The sequence below is a fragment of the Camellia sinensis genome, chromosome 8 (genome assembly GCF_055761805.1).
Source record: "Camellia sinensis isolate YWXY chromosome 8, ASM5576180v1, whole genome shotgun sequence".
NCBI classification, from domain to species: Eukaryota; Viridiplantae; Streptophyta; class Magnoliopsida; order Ericales; family Theaceae; genus Camellia; species Camellia sinensis.
Window position 1 is genome coordinate 78,990,533 of NC_138968.1, and position 16,381 is coordinate 79,006,913.

General features: G+C 37.7%; 1 long non-coding RNA gene across 1 annotated transcript; it reads right to left on the minus strand.

Annotated features, from left to right (window-relative positions):
- Positions 1-1,105: 1,105 nt before the first annotated feature.
- LOC114303565 (uncharacterized) lies at positions 1,106-12,913 on the minus strand. Its single transcript, XR_014337882.1, has 3 exons — positions 12,766-12,913; positions 11,893-11,952; positions 1,106-1,332 (listed from the first exon to the last, which is right to left on the minus strand). It is a non-coding gene; the product is annotated as an uncharacterized LOC114303565 (long non-coding RNA).
- Between the last annotated feature and the right edge of the window lie 3,468 nt (positions 12,914-16,381).

The following is a 16,381-nucleotide window of genomic DNA, read 5'->3' on the forward strand; positions in this document are numbered from 1 at the left end:
CCCAGGAGATTGGCCCAGAGGGGAGTGCCTAGGTCCTGGGTTCAACTCCCCTCTGAGCCAATTTCCTGGGCGTAGCACAGTTGGTTAGGAGGTTGACCTCAAGGATGCCTTATCAGCTACTTGGTGTGGGTTTAATTCTCTCCCGCTGTGCGAGTCCTGACTTAAGCGGAGCTTGCCTTGGGAGGTCAGGACAAGCTTCCAGGTTATAGTCTCTTACTCGGAACGGACAACAGGACACCTTGGTGATCTCCTCAAGGGACGCTGCCTTGGACTTGTAGGAGAGTGGGAGGATTTTTCTGTAACAAAAAAAAAAAAAAAAACTTACCAAACATTTTTTGCTTCTGTTTATTTTCAAAACTTTTGTACATAAACATGTTTATTATTTTTTTAACAACAACAACAACAACAACAAAAATAAAAACAAAAACTTATTTTCTATTATGTAAGCATTAAAAAAAAAAAAACAAACTAACCATGTTGTCAAACCACACGTAAATAGACGGACTCAATTTTTCAAAGAATAATTACATTTAAAATTTGAAATTTCATGCTGTTAATGTCATATCCAAAATTTTGATATCATATACTTTTACATAGGGGTATCTTTGTCTTCTTATACTTCTATAATGAAGAAGTACTGGAAAAATTCTATTCAGACATCATTAATTGTTTTAATACACACCACTTACTTGGTTCATATCACTCACAATTTGAATTTATTAATTTTTTTTTCTTAATTCCCAAAATTATTTTTGAAATAATACCAAGCGACTCTCATCATTTCCTATTTCAAATCTTAACCCTAGCCCTAGTCACCACCCACTGTCACTGCCTCCATCATCTTTGTCACCCTATTCTACTATTGTTGTCCCTCTCAGTTTCCTTCGCAGCCCATCAACTCTTTCAGTCACTATTACATTCAACTTCATGAATTAATATCTTTATTTCTCTTTCTCGTGTGCGCACAGGCTACGAGTTGGGGTTGTAGGAGGTGGTACATTGCGAGGCTGAAGAGTTGAGGGGTTGTGTAATGCCCCTTTTTTTATTACTCGAATAACAGTACAAATATTCATTAATTAAGTCCCTTTACAAACGACAATTTATCTTTTGATGAATTAATGAATAAATAAATATACATGTTCCATCTCTTTACACAACAGTGTCATTTACATACAAATAAAATAAATGCCCTGAGGCTTACATCCATATTACATACAAGGAAAAAAAAATACTGATCTCTGAACTACAAGTATATTTTACAACCTCAAAATAAAATCATAAGACTGCACAAGAAAGAAATTTCATGTCCCGATATTTGAAATCTTTAGTTACCTGTGAAGTTAATCAACGTGGGATGAGCACTAATATTCAGTAGGAATCTCATAGTTCTAAAACAATAACTAACACATAGGCAGAAATGATCATGCATGCAGGGTTATACTATATAGTAAGGTAATGCTTTGTATGCCTGTAGACACCCCATTTTTGACCGACTTTAAGACTCGGACGTCACCGATTGAGCGCTCGATGATTGCGCATGTTGTGCTCGTTTCGAGGTTTCGGAGTTCTTGGTTGAGAGCCTCACCTCCGGACCTCGGGACTCTTTGTACTTTGACTCGGTCTGCGGACTAAGTCTTGTTTTCTCTTCTCGGAGGGAGGGAGAGGTCTGGTAGACCATCTCTCAGTGGTCGTAGACTACTTTTCGTAGTCATAGGCCACTGTTCCTGTTTGGAGACTAGTTTTCGATTTTCGGAGCCGTCGGCCAGGCACCTCGGTTTGGGACCACTTAACATTCTCTGTTTGGCACGTTTTTTGGAACACATCTTGTTTCCTCTGTCTAGAGGGACACTGTGGTCCGGGAGACCACTTTTGTGGTCATAGGCCACTTTTTGTGCTTAACAGCCAGTTTTCGAGGCCCCCGATAGTGCGTCTTGCCTCTCGAACTCTCGTTTTGCATCTGTTTTGGTTTGTCTTGGGTACAAACCTTGCTTTCCTTGTTTGGGAAATGGTACAAGGGTGGGAGACCACTTTTTCTCCTTGAAAACCAGCTTTTTCTCCTTGGAGACCGCTTTTTCTCCTTGGAGACCACTTTTCTCCCCGCCAGCCGGTTTTCTGGTCGGGAAATTGGTCTCTTTGGTCTTTGGGCCACATTTGCTGGTCTCCCACCACACCACTAGTTTTCTTTTAGTGTGGAGACCACCAATTACCCCTGGAAACTAGCTTTTATCCTTGGAGACCATTTTTCTCCCTGCTAGCCGATTTTCTGGTCGGGAAACTGGTCTCCTTGGTCTTTGGGCCACATTTGTTGGTTTTCCACCACACCACTGGCTTTCTTTCAGTGTGGAGACCACCAATTATCCTTGGAAACCAGCTTTTATCCCTGGAGACTACTTTTCTCCCTGCCAGCGATTTTCTGGTTAGGAAACTGGTCTCCTTAGTCTTTGGGCCACATTTGCTGGTCTCTCACCACAGCACTGGCTTTCTTTCAGTGTGGAGACCACCAATTACTCTTGGAGACCACTTTTTTTTCCGGCCGACCAGAAAAAGTGACTGGCCGACCACTTTCTCATGAAAAGTGGTCGGTCGACCAGTAAAAGTGGTGGGCCGACCACTTTAATTGGTCGGTGGCCTTCCTGCATATTCTATAGGTGTTGTGGATGCCAGCTGTGCCAGCTGGAGTGCATAGATTGCATCCTCCATACACGTTGCATCTAGCTTCAAACTTCTTCAACAAGCTTGGTGCGTGTTGCTCTATAAGAGAAAAGGCTCCCTCTCTTGTCTGAGGCTCAGAAATTTGTCTAAGGCAAAAATATATATCTCCCTCTATATCTCTCTATTTTAGCTCAAAGTGTGCATTGTTCTTGACCTATTGCACTACACCTCATAACCACACACTTCCACCATTGATCTGAGGTTCTTGGAGGGTATTTTCAGAGGTTGAAGGGTTGGCTTTTGGTCCCAAAAGTTGCTGGTTTTGCTGAGCTTCAAGGATAACTCCTTTTCCCTCTTTTTAAGCTCTATCTTGCTCATTCTCTTAGCCATACTTGCATGCATATTTAGGCTTTGTTGTCAACTGAAAAAAGCTTCATATTTAAGTGTTTTTCATGTTTGTTTAAGGTTCTTTTGGTATTGAGGGTCATCTACTGTAATACCCCTGTCCCGTAATATGTTAATTGGTCCTTAATAAGATGTGATTATGTGTTTGTTATGGTTTTGTATGCCATTATGTGAAAATATGTGGTTTTGAATTTCTATCTGTTCACCGTAGGAATATCTGTTTGATTTTACCACTTCGGAAATTAAATTGGAGGCCTTATCGGCCGCAGAACCCGAAATTGATTACGCCATTGTGGTCGGCATAATTTTTAGAGCCTACGGTGAAATTTAATTAGAAATTGATTCGGGTCAGATTAAGTTGATTAAATTGATAATTTAGTGCCCAATTGTTTATTATTATTATTTTGGAATAGTGGGGTTTGATGTAAAAGGGCACTACACCCTCAATTCCTTCCCTTATGTGGCTTTGGCTGATTAAACTCTCTAGAGAGAGTGAGAGACCCGAAATTGAGAGAGAAAGGGGGAAATCATCTAAGTTTGCTCTTGAAGCTTTGGAGTCTTGAAGGCTAGCTCAAGAATTAACTATAGTTGTGAAGATTGAAGCTCCTAGGTGAGTGATCAACACCTAATTCATGAATTTGTGTATGTAATAATGTGAATTCGCAGAGGATATCTGATCAAGAACATGAATGGTGTTGAGTATGATGAAATTGAAGTTTATATGCACATGCATGCATAGAATTGCCATGAAAATGTATAATCTAGCATGTATTGAGTTAAACATGGAAATAAAGGTGTTAAATCTTACATGCAAGCATGTTTTTGTTGAGCTCCATGAGAATGAGCACCATTTGCATTATTTGGAATGAAAATGAAGTCAAGATTAGCATGCATGTTGAATAATTAAAGATAGGAGCTTTGGAATGCATGAATGTGTATGATAGAATTGAGCTTGAATTAAATTGAGCCATGCATGTATTTGATTTATGAAATTGGGCTCCATGAAGATGTATTTTGGTGTTTATACCATGTTAGTGCAAGTATATGTGAAATTGGAGCCACCAAAAGCATGGAATGACGGTTTGAATGTTGAAGGGAGCTCAAGAACACAATCTGGAAAACCCAGAATTTTGATGTCCGCTCGAGCGGAGAAATCGAGCTCCCAGCATTTTCTGCAGACATGGTTCCCGCTCGAGCGGGGAAGTTGACGCTCGAGCGGGGAGCTATGTAGACAGGCAGTCCGCTCGAGCGGCCGAGTTCACGCTCGAGCTGGAATTGAAGGCAACCAGTACTTTTGCAGACCTAAGGGTCCGCTCGAGCGGGGGAAGTCCACGCTCGAGCGGGGACCCTATTTTCTGAAATCCTGTTTTTGCATTTTGTGTTCTGTTTTCCGTTCTCTTTCACTTGCAAGCATTCTTAGGCTTATGTTAAGCATTGTAAATGAGCTAATGAGATAAGAATAAAGCCTAAAAGAGGAATATGTGAATTAAGGAACGGATTGAATTGTTAATGACCCTTTTTGTGTTCATGGAATGTGTAGGGTCAAGCTCCAGGGCGAATCCACAAGCCAATCACTGTGAGTAATATCAATATCTGAATGCTTGCGAATGTCCAATTTTTTACTCCCTTTTAAGCTTTATGAATTGCTAATTGGGTTTGTGGACGTAAGTCTGATATGGATGAATGAATGGACCAAAGGTCGTTTTGAAATGAATGATTGGACCAAAGGTCGTTTTGAAATGAATGATTGGACCAAAGGTCGTTTTGATGTGAATGAATGGACCAAAGGTCGTTTTGATGTGAATGAATGGACCAAAGGTCGTCCTGATGTAAATGAATGGACCAAAGGTCGTCCTGATATAAATGAATGGACCAAAGGTCGTCCTGATGTAAATGAATGGACCAAAGGTCGTTTTGACACATGTGAGTGGGCCAAAGGCCGTTTTGACATGAATGAGTAGGCCGAAAGCCGTTTTGACATGAATGAGTAGGCCGAAAGCCGTTTTGACATGAATGAATGGGCCGAAGGCCGTTTTGACAGAAATGAATGGGCCGAAGGCCGTTTTGACAGAAATAAATGGGCCGAAGGCCGTTTTGACATAAATGAATGGGCCGAAGGCCGTTTTGACATGAATGGAAATCTGAGTGGGCCAAAGGCCAGAATGGTTGGAACTACAGTCACTTGATTTGAATTTCGTATACTTATATATCTGTTAAGTAGAAATAGGAATTGGGCCTAAGGCCGTTTGGAACCTGTTGTTCTACATTGTTTACGTAATTTCTGTATTTGATATTATTCACTGGGCTATCGCTCACGCTCATTCATGTGTTTGTAGGTGAGCCCGGAGAAGTCCAAACCCAGCCCCAGTGAAGTCTGTGAGGAACAACAGAGGTTTTTGGAGAGTCAGCCCTTGCGTCTCACGCACGAGACCCGTCTTCGCCCTTCCGTTATGTATTTATATCTTGTCATGGTGGCGAAGTTTTTGATTATGTCTGTATATAGTTTCATGGGTTGACTTAGTTGGACGATCCTGTCTGTATAGAATTTTATGCTACTACATTTCTGACGTGAGTTATTAACATGAGTTGGTATGGAATGTTATGATGTGCATATAAGCACGGCTCTATGGACAAAGTTTTAAATTTTGCTTCCCGTTTGGCCCCTTTACTCTGATGTGTTAAGTCTGTTTTGGTCTGAGCCGTAGGTAATCTTAGGATTACTGGCCGGTTACGTCCTTAACCCATGGGGGCGGGTTCGGGTCGTGACATCTACCCTCTTGCATGCTCTATTTAGCCTTGTTTTGTGCCATGCCATGAGACCTTTTTGTTGATCTTTGCTTGGCCTTTTAGCCACTGAAATCCAGCGGATTTTTAGTGGTTGGCATGCAATTTTGAGGGCCTAAATCAGAGAGGGGAGACCCTCTCTCTTTTGGCCTTGTTTGTTTGCATTTTTGGCCTTTCAAAGGAGCACATACTTTCATACTTCCAAGGCTTGGTTCAGGCCCTTTTTGGTGACTTTTAGGACCTGCCTAGACTCTGTCTATGGCTAGTTTGGTCACCTTGTGTTTGTCTCTTGCATGTGTAGAGTAATCCCTTTTGTGGCTTATCAAAGTGACATGTCATTCTTGCATGTATTGATCATATTTCAGTGGGTTTTTGGTCATCATTTGGCATGCCATGACTCTATTTTTGGCTGGTTTGGTAGCCTCTCACATGCTTCATATGCTTGTAGTGTAAATCATGTTTACTAGCTTAGAATGCATGTTGTTTTGGCCCTCTATTCTAGCATATTTTGGCCATGATCCAAATTGATTTTGTTCATATTTTGGGCTGCCTTAGCTCTGTTTTGAGGCCTCTTGGTTGAAAGATGCTTTCCATGTACACTTGTAGTGTAAATCCCTTAAACTAGCTTTATATGCTTCATGCCTTGACATGTCATTCTAGCTTATTTTCTTCCCATTTCAGCATGTTTTTGGTGATGTTTTACTATGTCATGATTCTGTTTTGGTTTGGTTTGGTTGGCCTTTGCATGCTCCATGCACTTGCCATGCAATCCCATGAAATAGCCTAACATGCATCATGTTGGCACATGTCTTTTTAGCATGCTTTTGGCTTGACTTCAAGAAGACTTTGTTCATGTTTTTTTCATGTTTAAGGTCTGATTTTGGTTGTCTTGGTCATCCATGACTTTCTTTGTATAGCTTTGGTTCAACCTAACTTGTTTGTTTTGTGCATCGGGTCCACTAGCATGCATTACTTGGCTCATTTCAATGATTTGACATCATTAGTTATATTATTTTAGTCCATGTTTCATGGCCGTACACTTGCATTTGTCACTCAATCAATGCGTTGGAGGATTCCCCCTTTATGCCTTAACATGAGCCATTGTGTATGCATTTATGCCTTTGCTTGCGAGCCATCATTTTAGTGCTTATTTGGGGTTATTTTGCCATTATATAACTTTGATTTTTGTTGGTGGAGTCATCCCATGCTTGGTCCTAATAGGTGTAGTGTAATCCACCTTATTTGCCTTGTATGCATTATGCCTCATGCCCCTCATGCTAGCACATTTTGGCTTCCATCCATACATGTTTTAGTCTCATATTAACATGTACTAGGACTATTTTTGGTTTCCTTAATCACATGCTTCATGTTTTGTATACCTGTAGTGTAAATGCTCTTGTTTGCCTCAAGCTTTGAGCACCATTGCATGCTTTATTTGTGTTGTGTACTTGATTTGACATCACTTAACATCACATTTCAGAACATATAGACTTGCCATGTTCTCACTTCATCATGTTTTGAATGTCTTTGATGGTTATGCATTGTTGCCTAGTTCATGCCTTAGTGTGTATGCTTGCATGCCTAGGACTTTGGGCCCTCATCTTAGCACATTTTGGTCTTTGTTATGACCTATTGCAACTCTGTCCATGCTTAGTTCATGCATATTTGCCATGTATTGCATGCCTCATGTGTAGTCCTCTTTGATAGCTCTCATGCCTTAGGACCCGTGCATGCTCTACTTGCTTTGTTTGAATGATTTGGCATCATTTCTTACTTAATTTCAGTGCACTTTGTGTCTTTACACTTGCACATTTGTCACTCTTTGAGCACTTTTGAGAGTTGTACTCTTGGGCCTCTTATATTGGCCAATGCATTGTGCATGCATGCTTTGTATTTTGTGCCTTCATTTCATCCCATTGGCCACTGATTTGGGTGTGGCTGAGGCCCATCCATTTTGTTTAAGTCCATTTTGCATTGAGTATGCCATTGTAGTTCATAGCATTGAGTATGCCATTGTAGTTCATAGCATTGAGTATGCCATGTTGTCTCATGATTGATCATTGCATTGTGCATGCCTAGTTTATCTTATTGTGTATGCTAGTTTCTACGTGCATTGTGTATGCTAAGTGTCATGTGCATTGAGTATGCCATTGTTAGTTCATAGCATTGTGTATGCTAGTTGCATGTTTGCATGTTATCCTTTACATGTTTGCATCACTTAGTTGCATTGCATTAGGATTACATGCTAGAGTTGTATTTGTGCATGCCATGCTTGTTGCATTGTGTTTGGGATAGGAGTTAGTCCAAACACGGGAAACGAAGGACGTCTCGTACTCAAAGTGACGAAACGTGCCTCGATTCCCGGTTGCCGACATTCTTGATTACCCATGATGGAGTTGTTGGCTTTAGGTGCTTGTATGTGCATTCATTTCACATTGAGTCGTGCAATTCGGCTCCTCGGCCATCATGCATCGAAATGCCTGACTGGTGGCCTGAGGGTCGAGGACTACACTCCCTTGAGCTTATGCAATGATGAGGAGAGTGGTCGTGCACACATGTGTTGCAAATACTTTGCTGTGCCCCTCTCTTTCCCTTTGTTGCAGAAAACCAGAAACCAGGAGAGGAAACTGGTCGGCCGACCAGATTTACTGGCAGGCCGACCACTTTTTTTGGTTTCCACCACAAAAGGTGGTCGGTAGTTGGTCTCCTATGCCTATAAGCTGGTCGGCAGCCTTCCCACAGATTCCCAGGGTGGAGTCTCATCTCTCTGGAGCTTTGTGCAAGTTTCTGAGATCAATTGCAAACAAAGGCAAGTCGGGGTGTCGCGAGGGATTTCCGAGCAAGGCAATTCGAGCATGTATGCATCCTTCATCATCTGAGGCAGAGCTGAGGCAGCCTACTTCACATAGTTTGCATGCTTATTTAATTGCTAATTTAGTTGATTTGTTAACTAGTTATGTTGTGTAATATTTAGCTGTAAGTTGTTATTCATTTTGTTGTGCAATAACTAGTTTAATTAGAGTAGCTTAGATTAGCTAGTTGGTTCTGTACTATTTATTCGGACCCTCCGTCGATAGGGCGAATTTTGTAATAAGTGTGCGTGTGTGTGATGCATGTCTTCCAACCCCACGTCTTTCTCCCTTTTATTTACCAGCTTATGATGGTTAGTCTTAGGGCATGTTTCAATTAGCATCCTTATGCTCGCATGTTTGCATCCATTCATCTGTCTTGCATGCACCGGGCTCAGCGCATCATACTAACTGCATTGTATTTCAATTCCAAGTTGAATACATGTTATCTGTAGCATCTCATATGCCATGTTAGAATAGCCGAGCCTATCTTAGTTGCATTTTGCATGTGTTGCATTAGCCATCTTAACATGAACTAGGATCATGCATTGATTACTAACTAGTTTTTGTTTTGGCTTGGAGTACTCGATGAGTGTTTATACTTTAGCATCCTTGCATGTGTGTGAGTGACTGCCATGATAGCATGCTTGCCATGAGGCTAACCGCTTATGTGATATACCTGCCTGAATGCCTGTGGGTGAAGGTTGGATTATTTAAATTGGAACAATTCATCGATTGCGAGTTTTAAGCCCACTTGAGAGTGGCAAATCACCATGTTTTCTAAGCTCACTTGACGGTGGCAAAATCCGTATTTTAGCCTACTTGCGAGTAGCAAACCGCTTTCAAAAAAACAAACATGAGATGTTTTGTTCTAACTTAGACGATCCAGTCTATATTTGTATGCTGTGTGCATCACGTAGTAATTCTAGGCTAATAAACCGGAATAAGAACGCATGTGTTTTCAAAAACAAGATATCATGTTTAGTAAAGGCCGATATTTGATCGGGCGAGCGAGGGTGCTCATTGCATGACCTTCCCCAATTGTACCCAAGTTTTCGAGCCGAGGCAACTTTGGTGATGACAGACACGTGGCCTTAGGCACGAGTCAGGGTTTCCTAAATTCCCCAAAAATAAAATATTTAGGTGGCAACTCTGTATCTGGCAAAGCAGTCCATGTTTGGCACTTCTTTCTAAAAATTAGTTTTTCAAAACGATTTGCCGGATTTGGACTCTTTGGTGATTTATCAATCTCGTATTGCACTTTGCGAGATCAGATTAAGAACCGTGACATTGAGTCCAAGCTGTAGTGAGCCCAATGAACAAAACGGGATTTTTTTCGGGACGTTCGGGCGTGTCTACAATGCCCAAAATATTATAAGTAAAGTATCATTTTCTCAAAATTTATTTGAACATTTAAGGAAACTTTCTGCCATAAATATTATCTTTCATGATTAGAAAAATCATAAGTCTTCTTTGAAAACAAGTATACTTAAGAAACAACATCCTTTTAAATTTATTAATCCAATTCCAAAACATTCTACATTTCATTTCCATTTTACAATTCAAAAATATTATAACCCTATAACCTTAAAGTCCAAGTTCCCCTTATATTCAAAGACAACCGTCGTACACTCGATTTTCACTTATCTATCTGTTACATGACATCAACATTTCTATCATCACTAGTAATTCAACTTAAACCAAGGATATAAACCCCTTCCAATTTAATTTCTCAAATATTTACAATTGATTTCAAATCCCTTTTCCAAATAAATATTTGTTTTCAATTTATGAAATAAATCCTCAACCTATTTGAAAACCCACTTTAGACCAAAATTTTGAATTTAGGATTTTTAAGAAGACTCATCATTTATAAGATTAGAGGATCCACTCCTCATAAAATCATTCTTCACAAATTCACAAAAGATTCTTCCTTTTTACTTAAACTTCCAACCCAATTATACCACAGTTACCATAAATCCAAAATCCTTAACTTAAATTGATATTAGTATTATTCACAAAATAAAACTCACAATCTTCACTTATGGTCACAAAACAACCCGATTAGTTCGTCATCATCAACCCCTTACCCTATTACCATTGCATTTTTCATTTTTTTCAAATAATTTCTATATTCATTTCTCCTCTATACAAAATCACACAACACATTGTAATTTCATAAGTTCATTATGAGTCATACACATTATCTCCGACTCAACACATTTCTCAATACGTTCCAAATTTTGCCGGCTTGATATGGTGGGATAGTGGGCACCTAACTCACAACATCTTCCACCTTTTGCTAGCTTGATATGGCGTGAGATAATGGGCACCCAAAAATATTTTATACAATCCTAACATTTACCGACTATTACACGACAGGACGTGAGCATCTAAAAACATTTAATACAATCCCCACATTTACTGACTATTATACAACAGGACGTGGGCACCCGAAAACATTTAATACAATCCCCCACATTTACCGACTATTATACAGCAGGACATGAGAACCCAAAATTATCCATTTTTTCACTTTTGCCGACTATTATACGACAGGACCAGTGGAAGCCCAAAAATATTTTTCCACATTCGTCTGGCAATAAACTCAAACAGGGCAATTAGGCACCTTGAGTCCCCGCGTGGGTACCATTTACAACACAACTCAACTCAATACAACACAACTCAGCATAACTCAATGCATTTCTTAAATCTCCATTTTATCATTTTATCACAAATCTCATATCATTAATACAATTCACAAATTTAAAATCCCCAAACTCAATCTTATTTCATAGCACAACTTCCAATATCAACAACAGGAGTTCACTCGCTATTTTGTTACATGGATTTTTTCAAACATTTTTGAAATTCAATTAAACATGGATATGTGCAATTTAATACCTCAACTTTATGAAGCCACTTTAAATTTATGCAAAATCATTAACCATCTTTATGAGCCAAACTAGGGTTTTGGAAAAATTGAAGCTTTTCACTAAAATATTTTTTTTATTCCAACTTTTCTATTCATCATTCACCCAAAATCATAACCCAACCCAAAAAGGTAAACCCCAGAACATCAAACCCAAACCCCTAATCTCATGACTTATCATAAAATGCATAAAAGATAAATTTGGTATAAGGAAAATACCACAAATCTATCCATAAATAAAAGTATTGAAAGAGAACTAGAAATCCCTACCTTAAAAGAAAAAAAGATGTGAAAACCTCTAAACAGTCGGCTCAACGCTCGTTGCAAGACCTACATATCACACATAACATGTACTTTAAGACTTAGAACATAAACGATGCAACAAATGGCTTAAACCTAACTTCAACCTTACACCTAGCTCAAAACATTGCTAACATGCTCTTAGAGTGCTAAAATGCAAGTTCTAGATGTCCTGAGGGGTCCCATATGTAAGAAAACATGAAAAACATGATCAATTGAAAACTTAATCCATGAATCAAGCCTAATTGAATGATTTTGCTTCGTAAATTTGAATATAAAACTCATCTGCAAAATAATCTTCTCAAACTCAAATTAACCAACCTCAATAAAGTTCCAAAGCTCCAAAAATAAGTAAAATAGATTCATTTGAGAGAATAATTCAAGATTCAAAACAATCTCCAAGTTTTCTGATTCGTAAATTTAACATGAAAACTCATCTTTAAAAATCATCAACAAACTTCAAATTCCTTTTATAAAATGAGTCATAAGGTTCTAAGAACATGCTAGATAACATCAATTGAAAGTTTTATTCAAGATTCAAAAGAAAAACAAATTTTCAAAATTTCTTATTTGCTATTTTAAATATGATGAAACTTTCTTGAATCTTCAAATACACATGCAATTGATCTTACAAGACAAGATTGATACATGATTTCTCTCATAAAATCATGAAAAAGGCATGAATACAAGGATGAAACACAAGATAGATGCATAAGCTCATCAATCTCAAACCCTAGATTGCAAAATTCCATGAACTTCTCTACAAAAACCCAAAATAAAAGTCCTAGCATGTGAATCCATGCAAAACAAGATCAAAACATGAAAAAGATGGAGAAATCTTACCTAAAGTTATTCAATTGATGAGTTCCTTGATGATTTCCTCAATTTTCCCTTCATTTCTATACTTTCCTTCTTGGGTTCTTCTTTGAGCTCAATTCTCTTCTTCTCTTTTTGTTCCAGCAGCTCTGTGTGTATGTGTGTGTGCGTGTGTGTGTGTGTTGTTTTCCCCAAAGCAACAATGACTTCAACTCTTTAACTCTTAACATATACACACACATATAATTCTTAGCACATCCACAAAATTGCTCGATACACCTACACCCCCATACATCCTCAATTCTAGATTTTTCCATAGTTCAATTTATGTTTAAGATTAATTTAATTAAGCAACAATTAATCTTAATAAATCTTGATTAGCACATAATTAAATTAATCATAACTAATCACAAATCTCACATAATTTAATTAGTCAAATTGACTTCCATTAGAGCCTAACTGATTATTTTTACATTTATCAATTTGAATCAGATCTTAAATCGAACTCTCAAAGAGCCTCAAAATATCAAATTAACTTATTATCATCATCAATTTTGATTTTCCAAATCTTTAAGACCCTCAATTTCAGATCAAACTCAAAATCTCCGTCAATAACTTACATACTCAAATTGAACACTTCATAAATAAATTTAATTCATAATAATCTTAATTCCCAATCCTCATAACTTAATTAACTTCAATTCAGACCCAATTGATCAAATCTTAATTTTACCAAATTGAATCAAATATTTAATTAAACTCACATATGGTCTAATACTCAAAACTGAACCAATTCAAGTCGTCAATTTCACATTCTTTAGCCATTTAGGCTTTCAATTTCTAATTTCAAAATAATTCCTTGATCAAATCATATACGAATCAGACTGAATAATTCTCGTAACTTCCAAATTAAATCAGAATAATGACTAAGTAAAATCTGAATCTCCTGAATTAATTAAATGCCAAATATTATACATGGCGAGGTCGTCACATGTTGTGTGTCGAACAAGTATGGAACTATGAGGGGTTATATATCTCAGGAATGCAGGAGCTGTGAGGGTGGTGGCTCGCTAGCGATGAAGTTGCAATGTTGGTGGTTGCAGGGTGATAAAGTAACAACTAAGTTGGGGGTGGCAGAGGAGGGAGGGGGTTTTGGCAGTGACTAGTGATGTGTAATGCTGTGAACTGAGAGATTACATTTTAGGATTTTGTTCATAATGGTAATTTGCTTGAGGGATACAATGGAAGTTAAAAAAAAATATAGATAATGGTGTGAACTAAGAGAAATGATGATGTGTAAATAAAATTACATGAGGTACTAGCATTAGGATTGCATTCAAGTTGGATCAAGTGAGTAGTTGGTTTCAAACATGATATGAAAATTTAAGAAGTTCTAAAAATATAGTCAAATTTGATTGGTTTATCTTTCATACCAATCTGAAATGAATATTAATAAAGTTGAACTGGAATAATTTATTTATATATATAATTTTATTGCGTCGAGCTCAGAAAATTAATAAATTTCAAAATAAAATTATAGTTAATTTATGTAAAAACAGTTGATTCCAAACAAGCTGACTTCGAATAAATTAATTTACTTTGGAGATTAGAATTTTAGATTCATGCCCATCATAAAATTCAACAAATATATATATAAAAAAAATGCTCCTCACTTTCTTCAAATAAGAGATCAGATCGAAAAATCTTCGCCCAATAGTGTTTTCAACGAAAGTTAAATCACTTGTGGCATTGAAGCCTTCCTCACTCTTGAGCTTTTTCAAAATTTGAAATGTTTATAGGAGTAATTGAGAGACTAATTTCATTTTGATGAATTTAAATGTTAGTACTTATTAGGGCTGGGCATAGGGTCATCCGACCCGTCCAAACCGCCATACCTGATCCGAATCGCACATGTATGGGCGGTTTCGCAAACACATTAGGGTAGGGTGCGGTTTGGGTTTTATCTAATTTTCGGGTTGCGGGTTTGACCCGCACCCGCCTAACTCGCCTGCATAAAACTCTTTTTTTTTTTTTTTTTTTTTTTTTTAATCTGACCGTTCAAAAAAACCCCTTTTTTTTTTCTTCAAATATGATCGTTCAAAAAAAAAAAAAAAAAAACCCTAATCAAACTCACTCACTCTATCTTCTCTGAAAGTTGGATTGGATGATTCGTGATGAAGTTTGATATTTTAGAAATGTTTTTATTTTATTTCATGGCCTTGAATTGAATGAAGTTTGGCAACAAATTTTTTTTTAATTGCATTTTGGTTTTGGATAAATGTAAGTTAATGATTTTTTATTTTTTATTTTTTGCATTTTGGATGAATGTAAGTTAATGAAGAATTTTTTATTTTTATTTTTTTTTGTATTTAGGTTAGGAATGATGAATGCAGGATTTTTTAATTTGGGTTAGGAATGATAAATGTAGGATGAATGCAAGTTAATGCTGAATGTAGATTTTGAATGATTTGTTTAGGTTATGAATTGAGTTGAATGCAAGTTAATGACGAAGGTAGATTTTGAATGATTTGTTTGGGTTACGAATTGATTTTGTTGTGTTTTTTATTTTATAAGTTTTTTATAAGTTTTAATTCATTAGTTATTAATGTTAAAGCATTTTAGAAAATGGGATGAAAAATGTCTAAAAGAAATATTGATAAAAAAAAAAGGGGGAAAAAAAGGGTTTAACAAAAAAAATTTGAAAAAAAGTTTAATCCGCAAACCGCCCGCAACCGCCCGCACAACCGCAAACCCTATCCGCACAAACCGCAAACCGCATTGCGGGCAGTTGCGGGTTGACTTTTCCTCAAACCGCATACATGTGGGCGGGTCCAAACCGAACCGCAAACCGTTCCAAACTGAACCGCGGACACCCTTAGTACTTATGTAACCCCCCCCCAAAAAAAATAGACATACTACTCCATCACAATATCCTTTAAACATGCAGAATCATAACTTCTCGTGTAGTTATCTGACATGCACACATGCGATTATTTTTTACTTAAATAGAATTTAACTACTTGTTTCATTACATTTCTTCATTTTACAACATGAAACCAATTGACATAATCGAGTCAAATCATCCTTCAATTATATCCATGATATTGCCTTAGAGGCTACAAATTTCTAAGGCCTTTCCTGGATTACAAGTAAGTGATTTTCTAACCCACACACATATAGTCCTTGGCTTATCAAAAATAAAACAACAAAAGATAAGAGCCTCGTGCTCCCAAAACTATTCTCCACGACTCTACTTTGCCAGGGTCACAACAGTTTTTCCTGTAACAAAATCCACTAAGAGTAAACACAAAGCGCAGTAGAGAATTCTTAACAAAGTATATATATATATATTTTATACAGTCTCCTGAGACAGATGCACATGCCATGCCATGCTCAAAAAGATAATTTTTCTCTTTTGAAACTCTTGTGTACAATGGCCGTCAAAATATAATTAATCCAATGATATCCATGTAACAACAAAGAGTGGTAAATACGACTCAAGCAAATCGCCAGGGCTAGTGTCTGCAAATAGGCTTATCAAGTACTACCAAATCCTACCTAACCGGCTTCTAACCGAAGGGCTTAGGCACCCACACGCGCATGTTTCTGGCCTTGCATCAAGGACACTCAGGCCAACTTAATT